Source organism: Eschscholzia californica, unplaced genomic scaffold (assembly GCF_041429995.1).
Source record: "Eschscholzia californica isolate CP2 unplaced genomic scaffold, dmEscCali1.0.p SCAF_2, whole genome shotgun sequence".
Lineage (NCBI taxonomy): Eukaryota > Viridiplantae > Streptophyta > Magnoliopsida > Ranunculales > Papaveraceae > Eschscholzia > Eschscholzia californica.
Genome location: NW_028238309.1, coordinates 46,167,943 through 46,178,603, shown reverse-complemented (window position 1 = coordinate 46,178,603; position 10,661 = coordinate 46,167,943).

Sequence of the window (10,661 nt, the reverse complement as noted above, 5' to 3'; positions counted from 1 at the left end):
GACGCGTCTGGTACATGGACTTGTCTCCTGGACGCGACCAGTGGCAATCTGGTTGCAGCTGCTGGACGCGTCTCCTGGACGTGTATCAGCAGCTGCTCTGGACGCGTCCAGTGGACGCGACCAGCATCTTCTGTCCGGCCAGGAAGCTTCCTGGCCGGTCACTAGGGTTTCCAAAACCCTAGTTTCCAAATTTTTTTTTTTTTTGTTGTGCTAATCTTATTTGCTAACTTCCAATTTTAAAACTCTTTCTAAATTTTGAAATCTTTTAGAACACTTCTAAAATTTTTACAAAACTTGTAGAAACTTTTAAAATTTTCCAAATTTTGTTTTGAGAGTTTCCTAAAACTCAAAACACTTCTTTTAGAACACTTCTAAAATTCCAAATTTTTGTTTTTCAAAAGTTTCCAAAACTTAAAAACAACTCTTAATCAAACCAATTTTGGATCAAAATCTAGGTTTTTGAAACTTTTTCAAATAACAATTTTGAAATCAATTTGAAAAATCTTTGAATCCAATTCAAAATTAATCAAATTTTATGTTTAAAACCTTTTTAAACATTACTATCAACTTAATCAAGCATAAATTAGTTTGAAATTCGATCAAATTGAGTTTTTTAAAACACTTTTAATCATCAATTTGATTCTCAATTTGAAATTCATTGAATCCCATTCAATAATATCAAATTGTGAGTTTAAATAATTTTAAAACACTTTTAAAATACTTTTATAAACTCAATTTATCAAACTATCAATCATATCTAATATGAACTAGTTCGATTCTTAGCAAAAACTAGTTCATTGCAAGAGGCTCTGACGCCACTGTAGGGATTTAAACCCTTATACTAGTGTTTATAGCGGAAATAAGACATCTAATGTCTACACTAGTATCCCCAGGATCACATGCAAAACTAGTAATTAAACTAATGGAGATAGTAGATTACCTTAATCGCTTTTCCCTCGAACTAATTGAATTGATTGAAGAAGACCAAGAGCTTCAAGTGTAGCTCCTCTACTTGGGACACGAGCAATCAATTTAATCTCCCACCTTGTTGTATAGCTAGCACACCAATGGTGGTTGGAAAGAAGAACACCTTCTTCTTTGACTAGATAGATAGTTAATGGGAATTAGCTCACTTTCTCCTCTCTACTTGATGTGGTAGAGTAAGAAAGCTTGTATGGGTAAATATCCGCCCCACGAGGTGCCCGCAGAATTTATGAACAACCGCTTCGTAAGGATAAAATCCGCGAAGCTTGATAAGGAGGCCCGGTAACGGCCCAAGACGCTAGCATGATCACCAGATCCATACCCGCTTAACACTAAGCGTATCTGACACGTGTCGCGCGATAACCACCTTCTAGTACTAAGCTATCTGACGGCTAGAAGGTTATCGCGCAATCCATAACCGCACTAATGGTGAATATTCCGTATCTTCCACTTGAAGACGGACGTTACCGGCCAGTAGCTTATCGCACACGCGGTAGCATCCTGACCGTCCCCCAAGAGATTCGAATTCTCATCTGACGGCCAGTACGTCAGATCCCCTATCTCTTAACGTACTTCCATGAGTAATGTCACAGAATAATTACGTCGGTTACGAGCTGACCGTCATCAAGACGACCCTCCTCTACCACTATAAATACAAGAGGCTACAACCAGACCAGGGCATCCAAGATTCGACAACAATACTCAAGTAATCCTATCCATCTTCTCAAGCATTCACTCCGATAAGCCTCTCAAAGAACTCTCTGGTCTGATATATTCCCCAACCAACGGTAACGAGCTGACGGTAACACCCATCCAACAGTAGCTAGCTGGCCGTATCACCTTCCTAATACCGCCACCTCCTTATCGCATCATTCATCTAGCGATAAGACGCTTGACGTATCATCTTCATTCATCCAACGATTCTCGCCATCTGATCCTCTTACGATAAGCACCTTATTGCTGATCCCTTTACGACCAGCACCTTATCGCAAGTTCACTTACGACTAGCAAGTTAACGATACCGTCATCCTCTTAATTACAGTAAGTATATCATTACCGTGGGGATCTGTTCCGACAACTCCACGAGCCGCGACACCTAAGCACTCCAACGACGGTTACCTCCCTATCGCCCATTTTCACTTTAATTATATTTGATCGAGTATCTGACTTGACCGTCGGAGCCCCCTTAGGCCGGCACCATCCCGGTGTCCCAGAGGCTTCACGATCTTTTCTCTCTTTTTGTGTGCAGGTTCTTTTCGACACGTAGCCGGTCCCCGAAGCATCCGACCCGACCCGACAGGACTTTGACCGTTGACCCGTTGACTGTCAGACTTTCTGACCCGTAGACATTTTACCGTCTACAATTTGGCGCTAGAAGGAGGGGGCCAGCCACTAACTACCGAAAAGACAAGTACCATGGAAGGAGACATGTCCAACGCTTCTGTGGATTTTTCATCACAACTTGCTGCACTCACTGCCCAGATGCAAGAAAACGCCGAAAGATTGAGAGCTTTGGAGGAGGAGAACTCTACTGTCCGGGCAGAGAACATGCTACTGCAAGAAAGAATTACGGAGTTGGTGGTTCCAAGAAGACAAAGTTTGGGGGACAATCGACCACCTCCCAACGGTTCTGAAGCAGGAGGACCATCTAATCGCCCGACACCCCCTCACAACACTACTGCAGGCTTCACCACCAGCCAAGTAGGGACAGGATCCGCAAGTGCTCCATTCATAGCTCCAACACATACCTTTCAACAACCTCTCACTCCACAGCAGACCATGGCTGCTCCTCTTTACTCATCTTCCACTATTGCTATGCCTACTATCTTCCCTATGCCTACTCAACCCACCATGGCTTCTAATCCCTTATTATTTTCACATACAGGTACCCCTTTAGAGCAAGCTTTAGCAAAGAGGCTAGCTGAAATGGAGGCTCTGATCACTAGAATTCCAGGAGTCCCGACCCCCTTCAAGAAGAGTCTTCCTCAAAGCTATGCCGATTCTCCGTTCGTCGATGCAATTGCTCTGGTAGAGATGCCCAGAAAGTTCACTTTTCCCAACATGAAGATGTATGACGGCACCTCTGACCCAGACGATCACATAGCCTCTTACAAACAGAGGATGTTTACTGCTGCGATTCCGAGGGACTTGCGGGAAGCGTGTATGTGCAAGAGTTTTGGGTCTAGTCTGATTGGCCCTGCTCTGCAATGGTACACCAACCTCCCTCATAACTCGATTGCTTCATTTGCCCAGCTCACAGACACCTTTGTCGAGCAATTTGCAAGCAGTAAGAAGCTCGAGAAACTCTCTGGTGATCTCTACCGAATCCAACAACGAAGGGGTGAACCACTCAGAGAGTATGTGGGAAGATTTAATCGGGAGAAGGTGTCAATTCCTTACTGCAACCAGGAGACAGCAGTTGATGCATTCAGGAAAGGTTTACTGCCAGATGGGGAGCTGTACAAAGAACTCACCAAGTTCAATTGCACAACGATGGAGGATGTTCTTTCCAGAGCTTGGGTTGAAATTAGGTGGGAGGAAGACGAAGCCCACAGAAACAGATACTATTCACAGGAAGATAGGTCAAGAGACCGTCACTCCAGAAGATACGAACGACGGTCAGAGGCCAGGAGCAATGATCCTTACCCAACCAGGCGACCAATTCCAAGGGAGAACAGGAGGCCATTCAACCCTCCATCTAATCGTCAAAACGAGAAACCACAAGGACCCATCCGTACCAAGATTCCAGAATACAACCTCAACATTGAGCCAAGTGAGGTGATTGCTGTAATGAAGGGGATGGGTAACACGGTAAGGTGGCCAGGGAAGACAAAGACGCCAAGCGACAAGAGGGATACTTCCAAGTGGTGTGAATTCCACTCGGACCATGGGCACACTACTGCAGATTGCATTGCCCTCAGGCTTGAAGTTGCTGAGCTCCTAAAGAGAGGTCACCTCACCGACTTACTGACAGATAAAGGCAAGAAAACCATGTCCCAAGGAGATGCACGACCCAAAGAGCCAGAGGAGCCGATTCCAACATTGACTTGCAACATGATCACAGGAGGCTCGGAAGTGAGTGGAGTAAGCCACTCGGCAGCCAAAAGAAATGCACGAATCACAGCCAATCCAACTGCTCACTCGACAGAGGCGTCGACTCTAACTTTCACCAACCAAACCATCAGCTTCGTTGACAACGAAGTCTCAGGGCTCGTCAACCCTCATCATGACGCTCTTGTCCTCTCTCTCACTATTGCAAATGTGTTAGTTAAACGCATACTAATTGATAACGGATCCTCCACTAATGTCTTATTTCTTCATGCCTTGCTAGGAATGGGACTAGAAGAATCAAACATCTGCCGACGTTCTACTGTCCTTATAGGATTTAGTGGAGAACAGAAGTATACCTTGGGAGAAATCGTGTTACCAGTATATGCAGGAGGAATTAACCTTAGCACCACTTTTGTGGTACTGGACTGCCCATCAGCTTATAACATGATCCTTGGAAGACCTTGGATCCATGAGATGAGGGCAGTACCATCAACATACCACCAAGTATTGAGGTTCCCAACACCTTGGGGAGTACGGGAAATCAAAGGAGACCAAGGAGCTTCCAGGAACTGCTACAAGAACACGATGAAGGCTCCCAAGAAGCCCTTGTAGCAATTACAGAACAAAGTGCCCCTTAACTCGAACCTTAACCAACCGAACATGGAGGAATTAGACGAAGTCCAAATCAACCCCAACATCCCAGAGCACAAAGTTCAAATTGGAGCACAGCTAGCTCCTACTCTCAGAGAAAAACTCATTGAATTCCTAACCGATAACTCTGATTGTTTTGCTTGGTCTCATGCAGATATGACAGGGATAGATCCCTCTATAATAGTTCATGAATTACAGGTAGACCCTTCCCATACCCCGGTCAGACAGAAAAGAAGGAAATTCGCACCAGAACGCAACAAGGTAATCAACGAGGAGATCCAGAAGCTACTTGACATCGGATCTGTAAGAGAAGTGCACTATCCAGATTGGCTCGCTAATGTGGTGGTCGTTAAAAAGAAGAATGGTAAGTGGCGGGTATGTATTGACTTTACAGACTTGAACAAAGCATGCCCTAAGGATTCCTTCCCACTACCTCACATCGACATGCTAGTAGACGCCACAGCCGGACATGAACTCTTGAGCTTCATGGATGCATTCTCGGGCTACAATCAGATCCTTATGCATCCAAACGACCAAGAGAAAACCGCCTTCGTCACGGAAAGAGGTATATTTTGCTACAAAGTCATGCCTTTTGGACTAAAAAATGCAGGTGCCACCTACCAAAGGCTCGTGAACAAAATGTTCGCCAACATGCTAGGCGACACTATGGAGGTCTACATCGATGATATGTTGGTCAAGTCATTAGTAGCAGAACAACACTTGGAACACCTCAAACAAGCATTTGAGGTACTCAGGAGGTATAATATGAAACTAAACCCCGCTAAGTGTTCTTTTGGTGTGTCCTCTGGAAAATTTTTAGGGTATATGGTGACTCAAAGGGGGATCGAAGCTAACCCAGATCAGATTAATTCGGTGATGGGTATTCCTTCCCCGAAATGCATCAAGGACGTCCAAAAGCTTGCAGGTAGAGTGGCGGCACTTAGCCGATTCATTTCTAAATCTTCCGAGAGATGCTATCTGTTCTTCACCACTCTGCGAAAGGGGAAAAATTTCGAGTGGTCACCCGCCTGTGAAGAAGCTCTACAACAGCTGAAGAGATACCTCACTTCTCCACCTTTGCTCTCCAAACCAAAAGATGGAGAGAAATTATTCATATACCTTGCTGTTTCAGAGACAGCGGTAAGTGCAGTACTCGTTCGTGAGGAAGACGGTAAGCAGCTGCCTGTCTACTACACTAGCAAGTCATTGCTCGATGCTGAAACTAGATACAGCCAACTAGAGAAGCTAGCCCTTGCCCTTGTTACTGCAGCCAGAAAGCTGAGACCTTACTTTCAATGCCACCCAATTGTGGTGGTTACAACTTTCCCAATGAAGAATATTCTTCACAAACCAGAGCTGTCTGGGAGATTGACCAAATGGGCAGTGGAGTTAAGCGAACATGACATCAGCTACCAGCCAAGGACAGCAATCAAATCTCAGGTACTGGCCGATTTTATTGCTGATTTTACACCTAACACCTTAGTGCAGGCACAAGGAGAATTGCTCCATCTACAGGAACATAGCCAACTCAAATGGACCTTATCAGTAGATGGTTCCAGCAACATGAATGGAGTAGGACTTGGTGTTGTTCTCACCTCCCCAGAAGGTGACCTAATCCAACAAGCAATAAGATGCGGGTTCAAAGCCACCAACAATGAAACAGAGTACGAGGCCTTGATCGCAGGTATGAACTTGGCAAAGGAGATGGGAGTCCAGAAACTTGCGATAAAATCAGACTCCCAACTCGTAGTTAACCAGCTACAAGGAACCTACCAGGCCAAAGACGTGAAGATGGCAGCCTATGTGTCGCATGTAAAAGAACTACAAAGTCAGTTCACCGAGGTTAGTTTCGAACAGGTACCCAGGCTCGAGAATGGGCACGCTGATGCCTTGGCCAATTTAGGGTCATCAATTCCAACCAAGGATGCACAGACAATACCCCTAACGCTACTTCAGTGGCCGGCAGTATGGAAAATAAAGCCTTCAGAGGTAGCGGTTACAGATGCAGAAGAGACCTGGATGACACCAATAATCAGGTACTTAACTAACGATGAGTTGCCACAGGATCGAAATGAAGCTAGAAGGCTCAAAGTCAAAGCTGCAAGGTTTTGCATCATGGACGGCCAGCTCCTTAAGAGATCATACTCTGGGCCTTACTTGAAATGCATCACCCAAGAGGAATCCAAGTATGTCCTCAAGGAATTACATGAGGGGGAATGCGGTAACCACTCTGGCGGTCGCAGCCTGGCCAACAGAGCACTGACTGCAGGTTACTACTGGCCGACTATGAGAGCAGACTCTACTGACTATGCTAAACGTTGCGACAGCTGCCAGAGGTTCGCCCAAACTTCCCACCTCCCTCCAGAGAAGCTAAGTTCAATTCTATCCCCATGGCCTTTCATGAAATAGGGGATGGATATAGTAGGCAAACTACCAACAGCCCCAGGCCAGAGAGTCTACATGCTTGCTGTCACAGACTACTTCACTAAGTGGGTGGAAGCCGAAGCCTACCACCAAATCAGAGACCGCGAGGTAAAAAGTTTTGTTTGGAAACATGTCATTTGCAGGTTTGGAGTTCCCAAGGAGATTGTCACAGACAATGGTTCACAATTTATCAGCTTTGATTTCCAAGACTTCTGCAGGGAGTGGGGAATCAAACTAAGTTTTTCGACTCCTAGATACCCTCAATCCAATGGGCAAGCAGAATCGTCAAACAAAACGATAATGAACTCACTGAAAAAACGACTCAAGAAAGCTAAAGGGGCATGGGCAGATGAACTACCAGGAGTGTTGTGGTCATACAGAACCACTTCAAAGACCCCAACTGGGGAAACCCCATTTTCACTTGCATACGGTTGTGAGGCGGTAATACCAGCTGAAACAGGAGTTCCCTCTGCCCGATACCAGTGGACCACAGAAGAAAGCAATTGGGAGCTACTTAACCATAACCTGGATACGGTAGACGAGGTAAGGGACATGGCGGCAATCAGGAATGCCGCATATCAACAGAAAGCAGCCAAACATTACAACAAGAACGTCAGGGTTCGTACATTCAAAGTTGGCGACTGGGTTCTGAGGAAAGTATTTCAAAATACTAAGGAAACAGGAGCTGGCAAGTTAGCCCCTACTTGGGAGGGCCCATACCTCATTACCAAGGTAGTGGGACAAGGAGCCTACAAACTTCAATCAAAAGATGGCCTAAACATAGGCAATAGCTGGAATGCCATTCACTTACGAAGGTACTACTTCTAACCTTGAAACTTCTCCTATTTTGCCTTTTTTCCAAAAGATCACCTACTGACTTGGGCGTCGGAGGGTTGTTGGCTACGCCAACAACCACCCCTCACTATCTACGTGTGATGACAGGAACTGTCTCTAAGACACAACAAAGTAGCAAAAACAATAAGAGGCTGGACGTCAGAGTCGAAGTCCAAACCACCAGAAGAGTTCCGTACTTCGACTGGGGGGCATGAGGATACTATAAGAAGACTATGAAGAAACTGAAGAACAATACGGGTTAAACAACCCTCACCTGTCCAACAGGCAACTAAAATCACCAGGCACCTAAGTTGAATGACGAACACTTTTTCATTTGACAACAACAAGATCAACGTACCGTTCATCAAAATTAATTTAGAAGGAACAAAGTCCCGCACTTATTCCTCAAGTTCAATGTAATGTTCTTAAATCTAAGATATCACTTCCGATGTAAACAAAAATTTAGAAATAAAATCTCAAGTATTTATCCAGTAATTACTTGTGTTTAAACTTTATCAATATCGATGTCATTTCACTACAAGGGCATCTAATTACTTGTCTGGAGGAAAACAGTAGGTCGCTAGACGATCCCAATAAAGTGTCGGTCGTATCACTTTTATAAGTGAAGAATGGAAACCCATCCAAGACGGGACAACAAGTAGCTAGCCGTCGCCTGAACACAGTAAGGTGCTGGCCGTATCCCGTATGTAAATTAGCATTCAAGTTGGGACAACAAGCAGCTGGCCGTCACCTGAACGCGGTAAGGTGCTGGCCGTATCCCGTGTATGACTTAGGATTCATAATCCCTTCAAGTTAGGACGACAAGCTGCTAGCCGTCACCTGAACACAGTAAGGTGCTGGCCGTATCCCGTGTATAACTTAGGATTCATAATCCATTCAAGTTAGGACGACAAGCTGCTAGCCGTCACCTGAACACAGTAAGGTGCTGACCGTATCACTGGTATAAATTATGATTGGTAGTCCATCCAAGATGAGACAATAAGTTACTTGCCGACACCTAAACGCAATAAGGCGCTAGTCGTCTTCCCTACATAAGCATAACCACTCAACTAAGGAGAAAAACAACAATAACAAATGTATCCTTGAAGGAAGAGTCTTAAAGAAATCCAGTGGGTTCACTTGAACCGTTAAAATACAAATCCAGAAGTCTAGCTGAACCAAGAGTCAACAACAACATATATCCGACGCGTGTCGTCCAAACAAAAGGGCTGAGCGCCTGACGACACACGATGACGACTACATATAGTTCGTCAACAACAACATATATCCGACGTGTGTCGCCCAAACAAAAGGGCTGAACGCCTCACAACACACGACGACGACCAAATATGGTTCGTCACATAGAAAAGAAATCAACAACGCACATAGTATTTCTAGACAAGTCAAGTAAAGGAAAGCACTAATGAGGCGAACCGCCTCCAGTTGCATCATCGCCCCTCAACACCTCGTCCATATCTATCGTCATCTCTCCCGCCCGTCGCTCCGCCAAGAGCTCCTCGTAACGAACCCGCCAGGCCTCTATGTTATCATCTATATCCCATCTGTCGGGCCCATGCTCGCGGTACTCGACGAACAAGTCTGCACGAGTCCGTAACGCCGCGTCAGCCGCAATCTGATCCCTCTCACGGGGAAACTCATCAACCAGTTGCTGGTTGTACGCCGCTTCTCGCTCCAGCACAGTGTACCGCCCCCGAAGATCCTCCAACTCTCTCTCCCGGGCACGCATCCTGTCACCCTGCTCTTGAAAGGAAACCACCTGGCTGTCGTAGCGAGTCTGCAACCTGGAGAATGATCCCGTCAACTCCGCAACTCGGTCAACACTCTCGCTCAACTGATGACGGGATGAGATCGACGCCATGAGAGCCTACCAAGACACAAAACAAAGATGAGCATGTAAATATAACAAAAAATAGTTGCAACTTGGATAAGAGGCAAATACCTGGTATTGGTGCGAAACACCATAGTCTGCACCCCCGCAGGGACCATAAGCAAGGAACTTCTGATGATCATCAGAAGAGAGCAACTGGTCCCCTCCAGTAGATAAAAAAGTGGAACCATCAAAGGGAGAAGCGGAAGGATGATGCCTCCACATAGAAGCCCCACCAGAAGGCTCAGATAAGGGTATCGCCGAGTAAACCGGCTCCGTAGCTGGGACCTCCTCGGTAATAGGAGCAGACGAAGAAGAGTGCGGAAGAGAACTCGAACTGGTACCTGCCTTGGACCTCTTCATCTGGCCACCCTTCCGGATGTCCGCATAAGAACCAGGGATGTAGCCGGAACCCACCATTTCTGACGACGAGAAAGACTCTGTACTCGCTGCGGGAGGAGAGAATAAGATCGGCGCACTGAACACCTCTTGGGAATGACGAAGCGCACTCTGTATCTCGACAGCCGCAGCAGGAGGAGGAACTTGACCAACCAAAGTTCTACCAGGGACGAAATCCCACAGAGGAGTACTTGAAATAAGAGAATGAGACAGAAGGAAAGCGCTACTTCTCTCGGGGTCACGTCGTTCGAGCAGTTGGGAGATCCTCTCTTTCCAGCCACGAAGCTTCGCAACGTTCTGATTATTGAACGTGCAATCTGTCAAGAAGGTGATACAACATTAGGCAACAACATACATGGCATACTCAAAATAAATGGTAACATACTTACGGGCGTCTTGCCAACGGAAAGGAATTTGACCTATCCCCCGG